The sequence below is a fragment of the Leptidea sinapis genome, chromosome 32 (genome assembly GCF_905404315.1).
Source record: "Leptidea sinapis chromosome 32, ilLepSina1.1, whole genome shotgun sequence".
NCBI lineage: Eukaryota > Metazoa > Arthropoda > Insecta > Lepidoptera > Pieridae > Leptidea > Leptidea sinapis.
Window position 1 is genome coordinate 6,346,547 of NC_066296.1, and position 25,280 is coordinate 6,371,826.

Below are 25,280 nucleotides of genomic sequence, written 5' to 3' on the forward strand. Positions count from 1 at the left end.
GTTCTACAACACAAACACCAAGTCACAACACGCTCACAAACACACACACCTACACATAACCATCACCCACACTTATTTACTTTCTTTATCTAAATAAGTTTGCTTTATTTAATTAAGTTTTCTTATAATATATTTATTTTTTGTATATTTTTACAATTTTACATCATTACCATGTGGTTTGGTGGCCACTTGTAGCACAGGTAGTCGTTACCTATTTCAAGCACCGGAATCTCACAATTAAAACAATGTTTAAAAATAGATTTTAATAAACTGTGTTACTATGTTTTGAATTTGAATGTACTAACCACGTTATTGTTATTAGTACTCAAATTATTTACATTAAAAGAAGACACCATAATAAGATAAAACTTCATCTTACCAATTAAGAATAAATTTAATAAAGAATTTACACAACACGCCTAATAATGATTCAGTTCCTAAGACTCGACTAATACGAGTTTTTTAATAAGTACTGAAAGATTTTGTAGCAAAAATCAATAATCAAGAAGGTTTGGGTGGGTTGTCATTATGAGATAAAACTGATTCACTTTTACTTTTCTTTGTTTGTTTAAATAACATAGAAGGCTTAGCCAACACCAACAAACGAAAACATAAGATTCGACGTTTTCAGGACATTATAAAACATTGTCACATTCATTTTCCCGAATCTCTGCTAACTTTAGTAGCGATCAAACATTAAAATCAATATAATATTTAAACAATTAGGCATCACAAACATATCCCCGCTTAATTATCGCATCAAACTAAGCCCCACAATATCCCACGAGGGAATATTTGCAAGCTACCATCATCCGTCTAAAATTAAACAACGTAATTATTTGTCGAAAGCATTTATTATCTATGGCGAAACGCGCTGCCGCGTGCGTCCATATCAACAACAATACTAGTATTACCAGAAACGAAAACCGTACAATGCACTATTACGTCTGTCTAAAGCATATTTTCCAATAGCAATATGTTTAGGAAATACTAGTTTACTTTTGCAAATAGCTCGATCTTTGCCATACAGAGTACCGACAATACAAATTTGTTGCAATTGTCGAAAAATTTATTACTCTCCTGAGTCGAAATAGGGTTGTAATTCCTTTGATATTCAATAATTAATTGTATTGGTATCTTTGTACTATGATAATACGGCACGCGGCAGTTCGTTGGTATCTATTTGATTTCGGAAACCATTTTGAATTTGTTTTTCATCAATTGCATCTTCTTTACGATTGGCTTGTCATTAAGTGTGTTCGGATCAGTTTGATTTATTTGCTTAAGAGATTTTTCGGTCAGCAATTATGTGGGGTCGGAATTGGTGCGTTGTACAATTCAACCAAGATTCTATTTCAATAAATATATTTATTGAAATAGAATCCTCATTCACTGCTCTACATGAAATTACAAATAAGTTATGGAATTTTTTTAATGATTTTAATTGTATTAGCAATATATTGATGTAAATTGATTTTATAGTCTCCGAAATTCGAGTACACCTTGATTTAAATATAAAAAATGCCAATGATGTACATTTTACCATTTCCAACTTCGGAAGAATTGAGCTTTAATGAGAACAAGTCGCAAGAAAGTCGTTGCTAATATTTTTAGTAAATATCAACAGATTCTGCCTTATACAATACTCCCACATTTCGACTACAATTTAAAAATAAAAGTATAAGTATAAATAATAAATGAATTATGTCCCACCAAATGAAATGATTTTAAGTAAAGAGGTTATATAATATTAGGCATTATATTTGGAATGGTTAACGAACAGTGTTTTATTAATGTTATTCATTTCATCTGGCTATTAAATTATACAAAATAAAAACTAAGTTCTTCAAGTCAACTGCAAATGGATTATACGTATTTCTGTTGTTTATATCCAGTTGTTATTATTATTAACACCCTAACTAGTAATATAGTAATTAGTTCTAAGATGAAATACCAACCAGAAACCACCTTCTGAAACCCATATTTTTGTTTCGCTATTGTACTAGAAATTCGATCATATACGCCTCTATCTCTGTCAAGTGTTTTATGATTTTGTTTAATTTATTCACTTCCAGAACTTTTTTTAAATTATGCATATATAATTTTGAGGAGGCTACTTTGCACAGGATGCCGGCTAAATTATGGGTACCACAACGGCGCATTTTTCTGCCGTGAAGCAGTATTGTGTAAACATTATTGTGTTTCAGTCTAAAGGGCGCCGTAGCTAGTGAAATTACTGGAAAAGTGAGACTTAACATCTTATATCTCAAGGTGACGAGTGCAATTGTAGTGCTGCTCAGAATTTGTGGGGTTTTTCAATAATCCTGAGCGGCACTGCATTGTAATGGGCTGGGCATATCAATTACCATCAGCTGAATGTCCTGCTCGTATCGTCAAAAATGCAGTAAAAGATTCAAAATTACAGAGCTAACCAGCAAGATAAGTAAGTAAGTAACGCATTATCAAATTACCAAGTGTGAATGCAATACCTATGAGAAGCCGTGGAACTTTTCTACCAAGAGTTGGATGTTTTACGATATGCCAAACGATTGTACCTAATTCGGCCATAAGTTCTGTTACAAACATGGGTCTTTTTTGTAAATAATGTAATGTAATCTTAATAAAACTTTGGCTTTGATACAGGCCATAATCTGTGCAGTCCTGGATTTTTGTAATATTTCCATTACAAACTTAGCCACTGGTTTTTCAGGGATTTCTTGAGATTCAATATCATTTGAGAGGAGGTGATGTATTTCAAGCAGATCGAACTTTGCAGTCCAAGTTTTCTACAAATTTAGGTCAGCCGTCAGCTCTGCTTTAGCTTTATTACCAATTATGTAATTACTACTTTAAATTGAAAACCTTAAAGCTAGGAGAGAATAACAGCATGATGCAATACAGCTATGAAACATTATGCAAATCTACAATGTGAGAATTCTGCAAGAAAAAATTCTAAATTCAAAAGAAGATTTAACTAACCAAGCCATACAGAAAAAGATATTATTAGCATAAATAAAATATTATTTCCATCATTAGTGTTGTTATTGTCATTTGTACACATTAATAAGTTTTTCTTGTCTCTACACTATACAATGGTGCTTCTGTTCGCAATAAATTCATTTTACACACTCTTGTTACGCTTCTAATTATTTTATACGACCAGCAACCTATTCAGACTTCAATAAATACAAAACTCGCCTTTATAGCTCCAGCAATAAGAGCACGTTTAATTGAAGGGTCATCAAAACTTTATACGACAATAAATCCAACATCACGCTGACAACCGTATGTTTTGTCACTGCTAATAGGTCACGGCTTTCACAACTTATGTTATCAACAGGATCAATCTATTTGTTCAATTTAGAATCTTATTGCGAACGTGCCAAACTTCTTTTTACATTGATGACAACACAATCTTTTACGCCTATATCAAACTCTTCATTATTAGAACTGGATTTGGTGTTACTGGAAATTGAATCTCTTTTATTTACAATAAGTTCGTTTTTCCTGTGATTACTGTATTTACTTGGGTCGTTTCAGTATTATTATAAAGTACAGGGTGTTTATTGTAGAATGCAATATCATTTGGTAGCGTAACAAATGGATCGGGTTTGATCCTTGATAAATGGAAATTTAAATTTGTTTCAAAATGTATTTGCAAAACAAAGTTTGTATCTGGATTCGATACGGATTTAATGGGGAATGATACTGGGCCGTTGAAAGTTTTTCTGCAAGCAATACTTTGTATAGCGAACACTGAATTCATCGTTTGAAAGGTTTAAGCTCAGTTATTTTAGTAACATAAATATCTTACTAGTTCTACTACTATTCGATACATGGCGTCATTACCTTCTTTAGGGGTTCGTATTTTTTTACAGAAGTAAACAAAATTAAATTCTGTAAGTAGGTCGGCCGCAAAAATAGCTCTTTTACATGTTTTAAATTATGATAGATATTATCAATTTTATTAATATTATTATAGATATTAATTAATTTTAAAGGTATATATAATTTAATACATCGTCTTTTTTAAGCTAACACAACTTATTTTAAGCTTACTTAAGTTGAGCAGGTTTGGTTTTTGTCATTCTAATAATCTGATAATTTGTAATACCCTTTCTTACAGAGAATTTTCTTAGGGATATTTTTAAATTTACATATTGATAGATCCTGGATATTAATTAGAAGTCCCTTAAACGAATTACTAATTTTAGAAACTGTTTGATACAATTGCTTATGTTTCTTTATTGTATTTATTTTGTGAACGTCACTTTTTTGATTTCTGATGTCTTAATAATATAATGTCTTGTTAATAAATATATTTCCTATATTTTATTTATTTAAGGTTCTCCCAGGGTGACACCCTGGGGCCCAGTAATTAATGCATAGCTGTTATGGAGCAGAGGTTGGATTGTTCTAAATGTTAAGGGTTTATTGTTAGTAATGCAGAATATTTTGTAAATATCTGGGGTGCTTTTAAATAAAATTTGATGATACCAGATGAAAGTTTTTGATTGCATTATTGCCCATTTACATGCATAGAGAATATTCTTCTATGACTAAAATTATGTAAGCTATCACTAAGAAATGTGTCAAAATGTTTATTGTCTTGGCCTATTAATGCTGCTAGTATCATAAGATTGCTAACTGCTGCAACTTGCTGCACACGTGTTACAACGACCTGGAAATTCTGTGGGAGGAAATCCATTCCATAAATTGTTGGCTTACTGAAAATTTCTTGAGATTCCCACTAATGATGATAATATTTCATTTATCAGCGGTTGTGCTTATAAATTATTTAAATTACTCGAAGTACATACCATTTTGCTAGATAAAACTAGTCGAACTAGTAGAACCAGGAACACACATAAACTTATAATGCCCACTACTCGGCTAAGTCGAGTTAGCAAGTCTTTTGTGGGGCGATGTATATGCTTTTACAACAAGATCCCAGAAAATGATAACGTTTGTGTGGTGGTAAAGGTTACTATAACTTAAATGACTTTCTTAATGATACCTCAGATTGGAAATGGAGCGACCGCTCTCAGGCTAAAAATAATGCGTTTAATTCTACGAAATTACTTTGTTACCATATTTTTATGAAAAAAAAGAAGACCGCTGAGTTTCTTTTGCCTGTTCTTCTCAGGTCTGAGGCATACTTTTTGGAAGGGGTGGTAGTTTTTGACTTTCAACATCACATCCTATTTTGTTTAAAAATATTTGAATTTGAATATTATTTAAGCTAAAACAAGTGCAAGATATCAAGACCGTTTAACAAAGTCAAAAAAAATTGGTATTACTCTGAACCACCACCTTTTTTGAACATGTATATCATATTGAAAGACGATAAATTATTCGCCAAGATAGTATCTCTGATACTGCCGTTCGGTAGAACAAATGAAGCTATACTGTGTTTCTATCTCTTATAGCCTTTCTCCGGATGAACTACTCCCATACGCTGCGGCAAGCGTTTGTATGCTACCCTGTCTGCGTCAGTGGCCGCGTCGGGTTTGGCGCCCAAACAGCTGAGCAGGTGGCGTCTGCAGGCGCGCGGGACGTGCGAGCATAAATTGGTCACTCTGAATAATAATCGTTTTGTATTTAATATATTACAGATTGCTTTCTTATAAAACATTGATCAAATCATTCTATATAATATATAATCAGTCAGCCTTCGTTCATCGTTAAATATATTAGAAATGATTAAAACTGACATAAAGAACGTAAAATTCCTTCCTCGCAACGGAAAATATCCGACGAAATTTCACTTTCCTCGTGAAAGATCATGACACTGTCCCAGATAATTATATTATCCATACCCGAGGTACGACATTCGCCTGTCGGTTTAGGACCTATGAAAATGCCATTCAATATCTCTACAAACGCTTTTACCCCATAAAAGACTAAGGCATAGACGCGCAAAAACCAATCTTCTTGTAATGGAATTGAGATGAAATTCCTGTGTAAGTATTGGGTCAAGAATTCTTATGCCTCATTTATGGATTGGAAGAATTTATGTGAGTTTTACGAGTGGTACAGATGGGATTAAGTACTAATTCGTTGTTATCGCGTTTTGAAATATAAAAGAAAACACATACAGCTATTTTTTGATTCAGAAAATGATGATTTATTCTTACATTTTTGTGCCGTTTTGCCCGTGGGCCCGGAGATGCGGAGAATGTACAAAGTACTGGAAACCCAAGCACTGGCAGCTATTTCGGTCCACGGATCAGCCTAGCTATCCAACGCGGAAATGCTGCCAGTATTCTTGGTACGCTTCCAAGTTATGATAGTTTTAATTTAATGTAATCATAGTATTGTAAATATAAATATAAGATTTGTTTTGTTTGATTTCCAAATAAATCAAGTTATTTTGCATGATAATAATTGGTGTACTGTCAGTGTCTATAAAATGTAACAGTTACTTAGGAAATGTATGTTCAAGCTAATTACGATCTACTTGCTTATAACGAATGAAGGAAAATGACATTAAGGTGAGTCACGATTGAATTTTGAGGATTGTACATCTCAAAGATGATGTAAATACTACGAAATGAGAGGCCAAACTGTGTAAAAATTGAAATTTAGTTTAGTATGAAACATGCATTCATTTAAGATAAGATTGAGATAGTAGTAATTACAGTATGGCGAATGGTGACGAAGTTTATTCCGGCTAAGTTTGAAAGCGAACAGTTACTTAAAAAGTCATCGCTATAAAATAATATGTTACAAACTAAATCTAAATTAACATTACACAGTTCCGGGCCCTACCCGATGTCAATAAAAATTTATAATAAGTTACCAGAACACTTAAAAGACGAAACCAATATAAAAAAAATGCATAAGCTCTTTGAAATCCTGAATCTAATATATGAGTCGTGTTTAAATAATATTAATTATTTCACAAAAAGTAATAAAGAATTAACTATCTAAATATAAATTATCGTATATTGGATGCATCAACCTTTAGAACTTGAACTCACTGTTTGTTGGTATAACAATAACTATATTCAAATTCAAATTCAAATATTTTTATTCAAAATAGGATTCAAAATCACTTATTAACGTCAAAAACTACCACCCATTAAAATAGACTGCCTCAGACCTGAGAAGAACGGGCGCAAGAAACTCAGCGTGCTTTCTTCTATAATTCTAATCAATTCTATAAAATATGGATCACAATGTAATATCGTACAATAAAAATTTATAATTAAAAAGTCCGTGGCATCATTAAGAAAATCGTTTATGCTATAGTAACCTTTCCCACACAAACGCTTTTTAACAATTCTTTTAAATTTCGTAACACAATAGTTTTGTACATTTTCTGGGATCATATTGTAGAAGCATATACTTTGCCCAATAAAAGACTTACTAACTCGACTTAACCGAGTAGTAGGCATAACAAGTTTATGTTTGATCCTCGTGTTATAACCATAGATCCTGATATTCGAACAGATAATCGATTTTAGTATTATGTAAAACCATTCGGAAAATTCACGAACTAAGGCGGAAACGTGCTAATATTAAAGGCTATAAGGTGACTTGACGTTAAAGAATTTATTCATCAAACATTCTTCCAACCTGGATGAGAAATTCTAATCTTCTGCACTCTTCAAAAATAAAAACAAAGTAATTTTTGCAGGAATTTCGTACAGCGAAAGGTGTTTTAGATCGCTCCCCTAATGTATAAACGTGTAGTATTATCACTTTCATGGTAACGATATTAAAAAATAAGTCGATCAAACGCATCAATGATCTCGATACGTTTAAAATTGACAGCTGACCAATGTCCCGTAAAATGTACAAAATGTATTATCGTAGGGCTGTCACCTTAATATTATTTTAAATGTTAGATTGGAAAAAAATTCCTAATCTCAAAAGGGTATTATTATTATGCAAAATAATAATAATACTATCATCATCAGCCGGAAGACGTCCACTGCTGGACAAAGGCCTCCCCCAAAAATTTCCACAACGATCGGTCCTGCGCTGCCCTCATCCAAGGTATTCCGGTGATCTTGACCAGATCGTCGGTCCATCTTGTGGGGGGCCTACCAAAACTGCGTCTTCCGGTACGTGGTCGCCATTCGAGGACTTCTCTGCCTCACAGGCCATCTGTCCCTCGAACTATGTACCCTGCCCAATGTCACTTCAGTTTCGCAATCATTTGGGCTATGTCTGTGACTTTGGTTCTCCTACGGATCTCCTCTTTTCTGATTCGATCTCGTAGGCAAACTCCGAGCATAGCCCTCTCCATTGCTCTCTGAGCGACCATGAGCTTTCTCATCAGGCCCATAGTCAGTGACCACGTCTGCGTACCGTATTTAGTAATTTAATTTAGAATAATACTATAGTAACTAGTAATTTAATTTGTAATGTAATATTAATTAATAGTATTTTATTGTATATATTGTTAGTTATCCGAGAATCTCTAGAGAGAAACTAATTCAAAATGATTATTTTATATTTCAACCTTTTTATTGACGTGCATCATCTTTATAATGGTTAAAAAAATGAGGCTGATCGATAAATGACACAGATACTTAAGTAGTATCTAAAGTGACCAAGCGGCCACATGGCAGAATAAAAATACGATTGAAGAAGTACAGTATTTAAAATAAAAGAGGAAATAAAATTACCAATCTGCTGTTGACAGCCCTAGACGTAACGTTAAATTTTCCATTAGTGAATACATTATTGGTTACCGTGTGGACTTGCACTGATGAACACACAGGCTATATAATAAATAAATTAAACACCTTTACTATGGCGGTACATTCGCAAAGGGAGAATTCTCTTCTGTAGTCTAGATCAATTAATTTATGATCGCTACTGTAGATAATAGGGTTATCGCGGGAAACGTGGAAAAACCTTGAATTTCTTCTGGAATAGAACTTCTTTAGCGGCGTTGTGCACTTTTCTTGAGATGGGTATAAAATGTTAAACTAATTGTAATAGTTCTGAAGTGTTAATTTTTTTATGTAATATAAATTGCCATTTTTGTGTACGACAGCGCAATAAATGAATATTGTAGTTAACCACATAAATTCTAGTATTTTTATACTGATAAATAAAGCAATAAGTATAAAATTATTCCCTAACCATTCCTAAAGTATTCAAAACTGCACAACGTTAATGTGCAAGTTTCCCTTCTGCCGCACTTCCGGAGTGCAACCTGTTATTTTTTTTTATTTAATCTTACAAAAGCATTCGTACCTAAATGTAAAGAATTCCTCAGCTTTTTTTTAATGGAATAGGAGGACAAACGAGCGTACGGGTCACCTGTTGTTAAGTGATCACCGCCGCCCACAATCTCTTGCAACGCCAGAGGAATCACAGGAGCATTGCCGGCCTTTAAGGAAGGTGTACGCGCTTTGTTTGAAGCATATATATACATATATATATATATATATATATAATATCGCATCGTTCCGGAAACACCGCACAAGGAAGTGCTTTCCATCCAGCTTGGTTGTACGTGGAAGAAAGTTTAACTAGCCGTTTACAGAACACGGGATCCCCGACATCTCGAGGTGATCTGCGTTGCACGCAGTCAAATAGTTCGTGCTGCTACTGGGGTACGCCAGACCAGATATGACAGCAATACTCCTTATGTGGCCGGACCAGCGCTTCGGAGAACATTGGAATGTGGGCCGGGTTGAAGTACTTAAAAGCCAATTTGGCTTTGCCTTAAATCACCGCGGGATTGGCAATTGCTCGATATTTCGAGACCCAGTATTCCGATACAAGGCGAGGTATTAAGGGAGGTGTTCTCGAAGAGCGCCGATATGACAATTGGGTTTTTTTTTATGGTAAACGCGCAAACTTGAGACTGCTGGGGGTTAAATTTTATATAACAGCGACCTTCTGAAGAGAGACTTGATAGAATACACAAATTTCTTCCGGCACAGGCCGCAGATATCCCGATGGAGACCTGCATGGCCCGTGTATATGGCATCACCAGTAATGTCGTCTACATAGCAGTGCATGCGCAGGTGTCCAACATATCATTGATATGCAGAAATAACAGTGTAGGGCATAGTCTTGGGGAACTCCAGCCTTCACGGGCTTCGGGTTCGAGCAATAACCGTCGAGAACGACCTGTATGCTGTGCCCCGGTAGCTGGTGGCTAACTTACATAAAGCTCTTGGGAAGCCCAAATGATGGAAGGTTTGAGAGGAGCATATGTGTTATGTGTACCAGAAGATCGCCTGCCGACCGTGGCGAAAGCGGTACTGTCGATCGTTTAGCAACTGGTGACATTCTAGGTATACCAAGAGCTGGCGGTTAATTATGCTCTCCATGATTTTGGAGAGCAGCGAGGTAAAAGCTATAGGCCTGTGGTTTGCCAGATCCGAACTGTCTCCTTTTATTTTGAATCGGATGTACAAGGGCTGACTTCAAACAGTCCGGGACTACGCCTTTTGAATACGAGTGCCGGAATAAACGTGCGAGTATCGGTGTCAACTCAGAGGCACACGTTCTAACCATGATGAGAGAAATACCATCCGGCCCGTTCCACTTCTTTACATTTAACGAAAACAGAGCTCACCGAACAGTTTTCTCTCTGAACTATATTTCAGGCATCTCTGAGCTCTGACACCGCGAGATGGTCGGTGTTTTTCCGTCCTCGTCAAAGTCGAGTTAGAGGCAGACTGCACAGAAGATATACACAAACATAGATGAAGGACGCGGTCCTCAAAATCTACACGCAGTCATAGAGTTGACAGGTCCCTAACCCCTAAAGTGCCGAGACAAAAAGTTATGCTTCATTTCGTACAAATAGATTTGTCAATTTATCATAATTTTTATTAATAATATCAATATTTAAAATACCACCACAGTTTTATGGAGTAAGATAGTTATAACTTAAATACATTTTTATAAAATAAAAAGAACTTGAAATACGCTTAGTACTCAAATAAAAAAAATAGATCTACTTACTTATAGAAAATTTACTCTTAGCAAGTAGGTAGGTACTTAGCGTTTACGTCCATCAATAATTTCGTTATCCAAATTTACTAAGCGACCATTCCGTTAGTATTTACAGAAAGTAAATTACTTATATTTAAACGACAACAATTAACTATTAATAAATAATTATAAAGTTGAGTATTGTTTACTTATTAATATATCTAAACAGACGGTCATTCAAAAATTCAATACATTGCGGTGGCAGGCCATGCGACTCACCCGTGCTACAATAAGTACTGTTGTTGTTGTACCTACATTAATTTTTTCGTTTGTATTGTACCTATATTATTAAATTGTGTATTTATAAGTTAATATTAATGTTTATTGTAATTGTAATCGATAATAGTATTTCTTCTAAGATGCCGGGCAAACCTCTGTGGTTTTTGGCCTGTTATATAATAATAAATTGTAATTCTATTTTTCATAATAAAAACAAAAAAAAAAAAAAAACTAAATGACCCACCTTAGGTTAATAATCATAGCTTAATGGGCACATGTCAGTAAGTTAAAAAAACTAACTGACAATAACAATAAAAATTATGTAATTAATTTCTCAAGGTAAGTAAAAGAGACGAAACCGAAATATGCCACTGCTAAAGCGCCAATAACTTCTTAAATAATGCTCAGATTGCCACGAGACCTAGACCAATGTATAGAGGGAAAAATCTCAACGATATAAAATAACGCATTTTAGGTATTTTGGCGCTTTAGTACTTTTGCCTTTCCAGTGACGATAATATTATTATTATATTCGTTCAGCTAATTTTTTCTTTAAAGCGCCATCTAGTACTATTTGTGAAAATTAGCTAGGTTCAATTATTTGCAGTTAGCGCTTGTATTACAAAAAAAAACCCTGATTTACTAATAGTTTATGTTGTTATTGCTAGATGGCAGAGAAAGATGAAAATCAATTATTTTTTATTCGAAGAATCAATTAATGTTCATTGTCCACAAGTTCTGCGCTGATATTACGATTCAAGTATTCTAATATAAAAGGAATGAATTGTAATATTTTCCTTCACAAAAACTTGGATGTGGAATTCCACTTGAAATTTCAAGTAGTTTCCTTTTGAAATGTAATTATTTTAATATAAATATATTGTTTTTGGAAGACTTTTGAAAATTCCCATACAGAACGTGCTGCATTATTTTATTTTGAAATTAATATTATGGGCGTACGAAAAAGATCGTCTTTGCCTCTACCAACCCACAGGTAGATAATATTGTGGAGCGGTTAGCCGTGACGCTATATAGCGCAGTCAAAAAAATTTGATCATATTTAGTTAAAATGATCAAAATTGTTATAATTTATGCAAAACATTAGCTTTGAATATAAAATTATGTAATAAGTATCTATAATTGTTCCTAAAATGTAAAAAAAAATATAACATTTTACAATAAATAATAATGTACAGCGGTTTTAACGCTAGCCGCGACGCTAGATGACGCTTTTACAAAAAATATGGACATATTTAGTTAAAACAATCAAAACTGTTATTAGTTATGGTAAACATTTGTTTTAAATATGAAATTATGTGTTAAATTATACATAATTGTTTCAAAAATATTAAGAAAAATCAATTCTAGAAATGATTTGGTCAGAAAGGAGATGAATTCTGAATCACGCTAACAATGTTTATGACTCTGATAACTATATATACTTTACTCACTACAAGATTAGTGTACTAGCTTCGGCAGTACATATACTAAAATTGGAACGATACAGAGAAGATTAGCATGGCCCCTGCGCAAGGATGACACGCAAAATCGTGAAGCGTTCCACATTTTTTTGACAATTTCACCTCAAAAACTTTAAAATATTGTACTATTACTCATATTGAATATTGATACCTTTCATATACCGTTACCGACAGTAATAATATTAATTTTGAAAATCATCTAAATTCTAATACATCTCATTTTAATTTAAATAAAAATTAAAGTTTACTTCAGTATGTGGAGTCGTAAGAGTAATTAATATAATATTCTTTGATGAGGAGGACACACAAGTCTGCTAGTCAGATGTCACGTTATCTTCAGTGAACACCGCCTCCAATATGTCGTTTTTGTTTTTGACAGGAGGAAAATACATTTACGTACAAAAGAATGTCGGGCTCGGGTGTAAACACCACGTACCGAATAATAACCTTCTCTGTACTGATAGCCTTGGAGGCCGAAAATGTCGCAAACAGGCGCGGGGCGTCTCGGAAGGAGGCTTGAACCTCGGACCGCCTGCTCACTAGACTGGAAGGGGCAATATGTCGTGCTACTCAAGTGCCAGGTTAGTAAATATTTCAAATATACTGTTCCGAATAATTTTTATGTTTGTTTGACGGAAAAATTACTTACCTACTGGTAGGTGATACCTAGGGTTGCCAACTCCTTGGCGGCCAAAAATAATAGCTCTTAAATTGTTACTCACAAAAAATAGTAAATAATGAAAAGACGGAAAATATAGTGGGTTCCAAATTAGGTAGGGGACCTGTTGTACCTTGGGACTATGTCTACCTAGGCCATAAGGCTGGTTTCAAAAATTTCCGCCATGTTAAATTCTATTGTCTAGTGTATTCTCTGCGTTGCCACTGACTATTCAATCTGAAAGTAGTCCCTTACCGCTTTTAAGCCGGTCGCGGTGTTTGGTGTTATCGACGTTAAAAAGTTTTTTGGGGAAAAAAGTAAGTAAGTACATAATATTTATAATACCTATGCTTTGAAGTCTGTTAGTTTTAAACGTTTTATAATAGTCACTAAACTTTTATATGCCCTTTGGTTTTCTTTAACTAGTATTAAAACAATAATAAAATTACGAGATTATTTGAAATCCACCATTTTGTTGAAGTTGGAGTGGTGTTGTACCTCGGTCACTGAATCAATTGTAACTTTGTCCAGTGAACAAGATACATTTAGATGTTGTACTTTGGCCAGGAGAATATTTTTTTTAATTATTTCACATTCAAGTAATATAATAATCCTAATAAAATATAAAAGCTTTGACTCATTAAAAAATTAAACTATAAATATCATTTTGACTTTGTTCAGAATTTGTGAGTCATTTTTTGTTAAATATGTTATTTAAATGAATAAAACGGTTTCAGTTAAGAATTGTTATATTTTCCATAAATTACCCCCAATTCCTAGGTACACCATAGTACTGGCCCAGGCCTTGGTAGGTACATAGGGTCAAATTTAAATTCAAATAGTTTATTTCTCAAAATAGGATAACTGCATCACTTTTTGAAGTCGAGGGTATGTTGTACCTTAGCCATAAATCCCTTTTTTCGATTTAATTATTAAAACACTTGTAAGTATGAAATATTTTTTTTTATATTTTGGTAGTGAATACTCAAATAATTGACTTTTCAAAATATGCAAAAATTGTTTGAGTACAGTTCGTCAAATAAAAAATAAATATCTAAAAAACTGTCCTAGTATAGGTACAACAGGTTCCTACTTACTTTATTACGTAATAGAACATTTTTGCTACTTAATAAAATGTTTATTTTTAAAGAATTCTATGAATGCTTAGCTATTTTTGCAAATTAATTTAAAAAATACCGTTGTGTAGCTCAGTTTTAATTAATTTTAGACTTGCTCTATTGCGCTCATCTCACCATTTGTTATATTACACAAAATATACGCTCTGTATAGGTGAATATTGCCTGAATTGAGAGAAGAAATGATATTATTTCTAAAATATTTCTGAAAACTGCTTCACTGAGAATTTGTTGCCATTTTCCAACTATAGTAGTGTCTAGTAGTTTTTTATGGAATAGGAGGACAAACGAGCGTACGGGTCACCTGGTGTTAAGTGATCACCGCCGCCCACATTCTCTATTCTCTACCTACCACTATTATTATTAACACTGTTCAATTCATTTTAGAAATAGAAATAAAAATGTGAGCCGTCACGGGACACCTGGCAGATGTGAAACATCGACATTATTTTGTAAAAGTAATATGCAGAAAAGAACATATTGTGATAGGAACTAAATATGTCATAATGATAAAATAAAATATTACGATTTTATTCCAGATAACGATGACTATTTAGAATAAACATTTATTTTCATTAAATACAAAAATTTACGAATTTATTTCAAATCGTGACTACTTAATTCGTTTAATCAGTGACTTCGGTAATAGTTATATTCGATGTTGCCTCTGAGGACGGTATTACTGTAACAATGCGACGCGTCGCCACGGCATGCGTCGCCACGCCAGAAATCTGTTTTACGTGCGGCTATAGATGTTTCACATCAAAACTTCATCATTTCAATGATGGCTTTTATGGAAGAGACAGTTAAATAGTAGTTTCACCTACTATAAACCTTTTTCAGAATCAGAAATATAGTAGTCGGGCTTCTAATACAGTAGGATACTATATTATAATTTATATGTATAGTAGGGTTGGCAACTCTAGTGATACCCTACCCGTTGACATCAACTAATATTGTTGTGAAGATTTAGATAAAATATTTCAATATACTGAAATTAAATATATAATTTTGAACTACGATTTGATACCTTAATAAAATATTAGGTAGGTGCGTCGGTTAGTAGTAACTACCTATAGCCTAATGGCTATAACCACAGAACACTTTAAAGAGAATGTCAAACTTCGTTCAACCATTAGTGATATTCTTTTGTGTCACCGATTCGATTCTTAATAATTATTGTCGAGTATTGTCCATCAAAATGTCGACAAAGGTATTTTATAAAGATGTTTTTAAAACAGTGTTTTATTCTGTTATATTGTTCAACATTATGTATTGTTATACTTAAATAAAACATAATATTTAAGATTTATTCACGAGTTTACAGTATACCTTCAGAATGTCTAAGCAAGTTGTTAGTAAATTCGTTCCAGAACTTTGTGCAATGTGTAAGTAATTGAACTTTTTAATATAGGAACTAAATCAATGACATAGGCAAATAAAATACTGTAGGTAACTTGAACATAATCATCCATGTCCAAAAGCTCAGACAATTCGCTTTGTGGAGATGACATAGCATATTGTTCGTTAGTTGATAGATGTTGAGGAGGTGGTTGACCCGGAGAACTGGTTGGTTGAACTGAAGAATATCCTTGAGACGTTTGTGTCCTATTGCTTGTGTGCTGGTAGGGATATTCATCGAAGAAATGGCAGTCTGCCTTAAAAAATAAGTCACATATGCGTTGTTGCACGATATTTTTAGTGTGCTCAGAATATTTAATCATTTTTCTTCAGTTCATTCCATAATGAATAATTAAATACGTAAGTTCGTTTGAAGCTCGCGCGTAAATACTCACTACACAAGCGGTCGTGACGCCGTCTACGAGCACACTGCGAGCCGCCTCCTGCCCGGCGGCACCGGCCCCGCGGCCTAGGCCTGCGGTGCCCGCGCCACGTCAGAACGGCGCCGCTACCGATATAGCGTTTATGTGCAATCTCGCCCGACAAATAAACATCGCGGAGCTGCAAGCCCTCGCCCGCAAGATCAGGGAAGTTCAGAGCGCCGCTCAAGCCGTTCTCGAACTAATGTGTGAGAACATCGACATGTTCACAGCGTTGTCCGACTTCCTGTATCGTAAATAACATTCGCGATGGCTAACAGCGGACGGCTTAAACCTCACACGCTCCGTATAGCGTACTTTAATGCTTACGGACTCAAACCGCAACTAGACTTGGTCAGGGATTTCGTAATCGAACATCAGTTAGACCTTTTCTTGATTCAGGAGACGCTCCTGAAATCGAACGTTCGCGATCCGCGAATCGCAAATTACAATCTAGTTAGGAATGATCGCGCCACGCAGCGCGGTGGTGGCACCCTCATATACTTCAGGAGGTCCCTTCACTGTATTCTATTGACCCTCCAGCGCTCACCAACATTGAGGCGTCCGCCATCTGAGTCAGTATGGCGAATCACCAGCCGATCACTGTGATATCAGCTTACTTACCACCTAGTAAATTAATTCTAGAATCAGATATCAATTCTCTACTCAGCCACGGGGCTGCTGTTATTGTAGGTGGCGATCTTAACGCCAAACACGCCAGCTGAAACAGCAGATTCCCTAACAGAAACGGCAGACTGCTAGACTCACTGAAAGACACACTAAACTTCTCGGTAATGGCTCCCTCCGAGCCAACTCGATACCCACATAACGTAGAACACAGACCCGACATACTTGATGTTGCTTTATTTAAAAATGTAACACTTAATGTAAATTCAATAGAAGTAGTTCACGATCTAGACTCAGACCACCGGCCGGTCATTGTTAACCTAGGCCCGCCCGTTAACTACCAGTCACCCACTAACACAGTGATCGACTGGCAACGGTTGGAGAAGGAACTCGAGACCACAACGTCCGAGCACCTGGATTCAATACCTGACGTCATTGACTCGGTTGACGTAGCCCAGAGTGCCATCTCCTGTGTGACATCCCACATCCACAACAAGATGGATGCCTGATCCATCCAGCCATCCACAGCAAGATGGAAGGACAAGGCGGAGTGCCTTGCCGACAGTCTCGAGAGTCAGTGCACCCCGAATGCAGCTAGCGACCCAGCTCATGTTAATGAAGTTAACTGTGAAGTTGAACGTCGCACCTCTCTTAGCCCATCAGGTGAGCCAATACAACCCACCTCTAGTATAGAGGTGAAAGGAATTATTAGGGAGCTTCACTCCAAAAAGGCCCCGGGGCCCGACTCTATAAATAACAGGGTTCTTAAAATCCTGCCTCCCACACTCATTAATTTATTAGTAACCGTTTTTAATATACTGCTATTACATTGCGCGTTCCCCGAACAATGGAAGGAATCCATTGTTATCGGTATTCCCAAGCATGGTAAACGTAAAACTTTTCCCAGTAAGTATAGACCCATTAGTTTAATTAACTCTTTAGGTAAACTATACGAACGTCTGATTCTCGCGCGCCTCAAATATTATATCGCGGAGCAGAACATGATACCCGATCATCAGTTTGGTTTCAGGACTGCTCACTCGTGTCCCCAACAAGCCCACCGACTCACTGAATATATTCTCAAACGAATCCAATACCGTACAGTTACAGAGGCCGTATTTCTCGATGTCGCGAAAGCTTTCGACAAGGTATGGCATAACGGCTTAATCTTTAAGCTGTATGAACTGGGTATGCCAGACAGGCTCGTGCGCATCATACGAGCCTACCTTACTGATCGAAGCTTCCGCTATCGAGTAGAAGGCACATTATCCACGCCCCGACCCATCAGGACGGGAGTGCCTCAGGGCTCAGTTTTGTCCCCAAACCTTTTCTCACTCTTCACGAGTGACCTCCCGAAGCCTCAGAAAGTGCAAATTGCACAATATGCGGACGACACGGCTCTTTATTATGGCGCCACTCGGGGGCGCCTCGCGACTCATATAAGAGTGCTTCAGGCCGCCGTTAATGAACTAGGAGACTGGTTCAGAAAATGGCGGATTGAAGTCAATCCCTCAAAGAGTGCAGCGGTACTCTTTGGTAATACTAATAAAATAAAATCTTTGGCCCCTATACCTATTGTTAAATTATATGGGACCCCTATTCCGTGGGCCCAACATTATAAATATTTAGGTGTTACGTTTAACAGTAACATGAACTTCGCAAAACATATCAGCACGGTTTGCAATAGAGCCCGGTTTGTCCTTAGCCGCCTGTATCCGCTTGTGTGCAAGCGAAGCAAACTACCGCTCAGACACAAGGTGACATTGTACAAGACCATCGTACGTCCCATTATGTCGTACGCAAGCATCGTATTTGCCCACGCGCCGCCGAGCCACTTGCGGCGTTTGCAAGTGGTTCAGAATAGATTCACGCGCACGGCCACCGGAGCGCCGTGGTTCGTTCGTAACGTAGATCTCCATCGCGATCTTGAGCTGCCGACCATCGCTCAACATTTCAAGGAGATATCGCGACGCTACTTTGATAAGGTGGCTGAGGGCCCTAATATCTTGGTGAGGGAGGCATGTGCTTACACTCCTCTAGACCACAGTCTGAACAAACAGAGGCGACCTCGACACGTACTAGTCGACCCGGACGACTATATTACGATCGCGAACGCGACACCAACACCATCACCAACACCGACACCAAACCAACCACACCGCCCTCGAACAGTTGGCGCGGCCGTGTACATCAAACCGCTGCCACTAGTCACTTTGACGATTTCCAGCGGCCACAACCTAATATAATACGATTCACACACTTTGATAGAAGCCCGACGAGATAGTCCTCGTTATGTAATCGTTTAACACCACTCACACTCACATCAGAAATCACACACCTACAATAACACTACACACAAATAGTCACACACTTACATACACTCACACATACTTACATACATATATCACCGCACTCACCGGCGAGTGCGAAATCTCTTCAAACCTAGAGTCCACTGGACTAACAGATATAGTAGATCGTTAGGCATCTTCTCTCCATCCAGCCTAGTGAGCAGGCGGTCCGAGGTTCGAGTCTCCTTCCGAGACGCCCCGCGCCTGTGAGCTACATTTTCGGCCTCCAAGGCCCACGCTCGGCTTCGCTGTAAAAGCCTTCAGGGCTATCAGCACAGAGGAGGTTTTTATGGACTCTAGGTTTGACGAGACTTCGAATTCGCCGGCGAGTGCGGTGATATATGTATGTAAGTATGTGTGAGTGTATATAAGTGTGTGACTATTTGTGTGTAGTGTTATTGTAGGTGTGTGATTTGTGATGTGAGTGTGAGTGGTGTTAAACGATTACAGGACGAGGACTATCTCGTCGGGCTTCTATCAAAGTGTGTGAATCATTATTAAATTGAAATTAGGTTGTGGCCGCTGGAAATGTCGAATGTGAAAATATTCATCAAAGTGACGAGTGGCAGCGGTTTGATGTACACGGCCGCGCCTAAGTCTTCGAGGGCGGTGTGGTTGGCTTGGTGTCGGTGTTGGTGATGGTGTTGGTGTCGCGTTCGCGATCGTAATATAGTCGTCCGGGTCGACTAGTACGTGTCGAGGTCGCCTCTGTTTGTTCAGACTGTGGTCTAGAGGAGTGTAAGCACATGCCTCTCTCACCAAGATATTAGGGTGCTCAGCTACCTTATCAAAGTAGCGTTGCGATATCTCCTTGAAATGTTGAGCGATGGTCGGCAGCTCAAGATCGCGATGGAGATCTACGTTACGAACGAACCACGGTGCTCCGGTGGCCGTGCGCGTGAATCTATTCTGAACCACTTGCAAACGCCGCAAGTGGCTCGGCGGCGCGTGGGCACACTTGATGCTTGCGTACGACATAATGGGACGTACGATGGTCTTGTACAATGTCACCTTGTATCTGAGCGGTAGTTTGCTTCGCTTGCACACAAGCGGATACAGGCGGCTAAGGACAAACCGGGCTCTATTCCAAACCGTGCTGATATGTTTTGCGAAGTTCATGTTACTGTTGAACGTAACACCTAAATATTTATAATGTTGGGCCCACGCAATAGGGGTCCCATATAATTTAACAATAGGTGTAGGGGCCAAAGATTTTATTTTATTAGTATTACCAAAGAGTACCGCTGCACTCTTTGAGGGATTGACTTCGATCCGCCATTTTCTGAACCAGTCTCCTAGTTCATTAACGGCGGCCTGAAGTACTCTTATATGAGTCGCGAGGCGCCCCCGAGTGGCGCCATAATAAAGAGCCGTGTCGTCCGCGTATTGTGCGATTTGCACTTTCTGAGGCTTCGGGAGGTCACTCGTGAAGAGTGAGAAGAGGGTCGGGGACAGAACTGAGGCCTGAGGCACTCCCGACCTGATGGGTCGGGGCGTGGATAACGTGCCTACTACTCGATAGCGGAAGCTTCGATCAGTAAGGTAGGCTCGTATGATGCGCACGAGCCTGTCTGGCATACCCAGTTCATACAGCTTAAAGATTAAGCCGTTATGCCATACCTTGTCGAAAGCTTTCGCGACATCGAGAAATACGGCCGCTGTAACTGTACGGTATTGGATTCGTTTGAGAATATACTCAGTGAGTCGGTGGGCTTGTTGGGGACACGAGTGAGCAGTCCTGAAACCAAACTGATGGTCGGGTATCATGTTCTGCTCCGCGATATAATATTTGAGGAGCGCGAAAATCACGAGCGGCTCGCAGCGGGCTCGTGCCTACGTACTCACTTGATACCGTATCTGATACGTTACGTGCTACACTTCTAAGTGAGTACCCAGCTTAATAGTTAACTTTAAATTACTGCCTTTCATACTACGCCTTTAAGCTCTCTTCAAACTGAGGCGAATAACGCGCGGGACGCGGGATGGATGTCGCTCGCGCCGATTGTGTCAGCTAACTTATATGGACGTGTTCAAATTGACGCGAGTAGTCGCTCAAGTTGAAGCGAAACAAGAGCGGGACACCCGGCGGGATTGTTTGATCTCACAATGCATGATGTTTCTCCACTGTAGAACCCAAAAAGAAATGCGGGAAGTCGCGTCAGTTTGAGAGGCTAAGCGAGTGACCTAACTGCTCTAAAACGCGTCCCGCGTCCCGCGCGTCATTCGCCTCAGACCTCAGTTTGAGCAGAGCTTTATTACTATTGACAATATTTAAACTTAATTTGACTTATTAGCTTTTATTATTATTTTTGTGACATAGTTTTGTCAAGGAAAAAAGTTATTGATAAATATTGTTTTATTCTTTGGGGATTGGGCTTTTAAATATCAATCGATGAAAAATTATTTGAAGAAAAACAGCGTTCATGAAGTATTTTTGGCAATGATAAATTAAAAGATGCTTTAAAATTCTTTGACTTTCATGTTTTACTGCCATCTAGCAACACCATTACAAACTAATAGTAAATCAAGGTTAATCTGTAATAGTTCTAGCTAGTTTTTACAAGATGTAGTACTAGACTGCGCTTTACTACAAAAATTTGCTGACTAGTATTTAATAAAAATCCGTGTAAAAGGGCTAATCAACTCGCACTATCTAGGGAATCTATGAGAAATTTAGGAAGTTGCTCAAAATTTACATGCAAACATGTATAACATAATGTATCTTTCAACAACAAATCAAGCATTTGTATACAGAAAGTATTCGTCGTTGGAGTGGAACTGACGATAAAGGCCAGGGATGGCTACCAGAAAGTTAAAGGTATCTAGAACAAGTCAAGCGAACACCATAACTTTGTCTCCAGTCCCTGCGATGTCTGACTCTGGATTTAATCGATAAAACCGCCCATTGCGTACCCATGATTGTTAATATTAGCAAAGAATATATTATAACAGTACAAGTACAGAAGTCTCACTCTGCAAAGTCAATTAAAGAAATTGCCTTTCATTCTATCGAGTGACTCTTGCGTATTCTGACGACAATAAGGTTGTCTTCTTTATCTACACCCACGCTTTAAATCGTCTATTTAAGATTCAGAAACAGTTACAGCTTATTGCCAACAATAAAACACCCAATTATTACATTACATCATCAAAACGGATGATGTATCTAATGCTGTACTGAATTCCACAGTAACAATCCTACGTTTTTTTTCGATCCAACTAAAGAGTATTTAAAAAGAATTTAAAGAGTAGCACAAAGAGTTTCAACAGACAGCCATATTCATATTGCTCGATGCGTGGTATCTGTATGAATATAAAAAAAAACCTATTCGTTTACGCGCGTTCCACACTACCAGAACGTCGCGCGCCGTAAAAAAGAAGATTAGTCGGACCTCTGCCATTTTTCTTCGATATTTTTATGGTTTTGTTTACAAAAAATGAGCGATTCAAGATTTAGATTTTAGAGGTCCCGGATTCGAATCCCGATAGGTGCAATCAATTATACGATAAATATGGATGTTTGTTTCCGAGTCATGGATGTTTATATGTATTTATGTACGTTTATGTAAGTATATTGTATTAGATATATCGTTGTCTTGTACCCATAGTACAGGCTATGCCTAATGTGAGGCAAGATAATTTGTGTAAGAGTGTGTCATTATTATTATTATTATTATTTGACAGCACACCGTCAGATATTTTAATCGCTGCTAGACCCTGGACGGGAAAATATAACTAGAGACTTGGCTTCGGCCTTTAAATAGATATGATCGGACTTGACATAATGTTGCGAAGAAACTAAAAGAAAAAAAAGCATTAAAAACGACGAAGAAATGGCTGTATGGGCTTGAACCCTTTGCCTGTCCTAATATTGGACGAAAAAAATCAAAAAAAAAAATTAATCGCTGCAAAGAACTTAAATATTCAAATGAATTTTAATAATTGCACTATACAAAATGTAAACTACTACTAAAATTAATAATTCTTTCAATAATTCTTAGTTTTTTCGTTAAGACATATAATCAGTAATGGATGGTATAAGGTTACTACTAAGACTGGATGTTTTAATGTTAGCAGTAAGCTAACTATTTAAGAATCTTTTAAAGGATTCATATTATGGGTGTAGATAAATTCTTGCATGCAACTGTTGATAATTAGGTATTAAAACACTCATGTGATACTATTATCATTCGTGTTTTAATGCCTCTTTTTACACAACAGTTGCATAAATAACTAAAAACAATATTATCAGTGCAGAGTTTAAAACATACCTAGGTCGTCTAATTATTCGTCTTTACTAAGTTACCACAGAGTAGGGGTGGATACTTATGTATTAACTAATAACTACTACCAATCCACCTATAATACTGTACAGCGGTTTTAACGCTAGCCGCGACGCTAGATAGCGATTTTGCAAAGATAATAATTATGCTCATATATAATTAAAACCATCAAAATTGTTACTTATTATGGTAAACATTACTTTTAAATATGAAATTATTTACTAAAAATCCATAATGGGTTCTAAAATGTTAAAAAAAAACAATAACATTTTTCAACAAATAATATTGTACAGCGTTTTTAACGCAAGCCGCGGCACTAGATGAAGCTTATATATATATATATATATATATATACAAAAAATATGCTAATGTATATTTAAAACAATCACAATTGTTATTAATTATGGAAAACATTAGTTTTTAATATGAAATTCTGTATTAAATATCCAAAATAGACTCTAAAATTAAAAAAAAAATGCAATAGCATATTACAACAAATAATATTGTACTGCGGTTCTAACGCTAGCAGCGACGCTAGATGTCGCTTTTACAAAAAAAATGTGCTCATATTGAGTAAAAACATTCAAAACTGTAATTAATTATGGTAAACATTAGTTTTAAATCTGAAATGATGTATTAAATATTTATAATTGTTTCTAAAATGTAAAAACAAAAACAATTATAGAAATGATTTGGTCAGAAACGTGATAAATTCTGAATCACGCTAACAATGTTTATCGTTTTGATAAGTATATATACTTTGCTCACTACGTAGTGAGTGTACTAGCTTCGGCAGTACATATACTAAAATTGGAACGATACAGAGAAGATTAGCATGGCCCCTGCGCAAGGATGACACGCAAAATCGTGAAGCGTTCCACATTTTTTTGACAATTTTACATCCAAACTTTTATTATAGAAATAATTGTTACATACTATGATGCTGATATTGAATACTGCCGTTACTTTTATCTTTATGATTGACTTGGGTAATGCTTATAAAAAACCTTAGATCATTTATACCTCTAGACAGACATAATATGACAATTGCTCTGTGAAAACGGCGAAAAAAATTGTGTTTAGAACTCACCTCTAGAGCAATTCATGCAGACGTAGCTTGTCACGCATACTAAACTAAAATTCCTAATGGCCTGTTTTTATAGGTTTTCTAACAGCAAGAGACTATCTAGACGTAATAATTATCTAAGTAAAAACTTGAATAACTTTTTAATTCAGGATATTGAATTTGTTTTTAGATATAGGCCAAGTGTCTAAGGAATAAAACTTAGAAGACTTGCCTAATTTAAATCACTCCAGTTTAGTCTTTTCGTGATGCGCGTACAAATGGAAACCGCTTAATATTATTTAGATAAGGTATTAGATAGATAAGCTTGTAACGCTTGACATTATGTAACATTAAATAAATTAATTAATTAACGAACTTAGATTAAGAATTGGTGTCCGCTGCGCTCCAACTAGATACCGGAGGCGTAGTCGCAGTGCGGCACCTAATACTACGAGTACGACCAAGTGGGCGTTAACTTAGATTAAAGTTAAAGAAATATCCTATCAAAGAGAAATTTAAATAATCATAACTTTCAAATCATTTTATTTCAGATGTCAAAAGCACGGACTAGTAAAAAAATAAGAACTCCGTGTCACCTTACATAACAGTGTAGCACCAAAACAAGCCGATTAACGTGAAAAAACATAGCCCCACGCACACACACTACT

At 36.6% G+C, this 25,280-nt stretch overlaps 2 non-coding genes across 2 annotated transcripts; both read left to right on the forward strand.

The window, feature by feature from the left end:
• The first annotated feature begins 12,656 nt into the window (after positions 1-12,656).
• On the forward strand, positions 12,657-12,763 carry LOC126974585 (U6 spliceosomal RNA). The gene has a single exon (XR_007731548.1). It is a non-coding gene; the product is annotated as a U6 spliceosomal RNA (small nuclear RNA).
• Positions 12,764-24,326: 11,563 nt separating this feature from the next.
• Positions 24,327-24,433, forward strand: LOC126974586 (U6 spliceosomal RNA). Its single transcript, XR_007731549.1, has one exon. It is a non-coding gene; the product is annotated as a U6 spliceosomal RNA (small nuclear RNA).
• Positions 24,434-25,280: the final 847 nt, after the last annotated feature.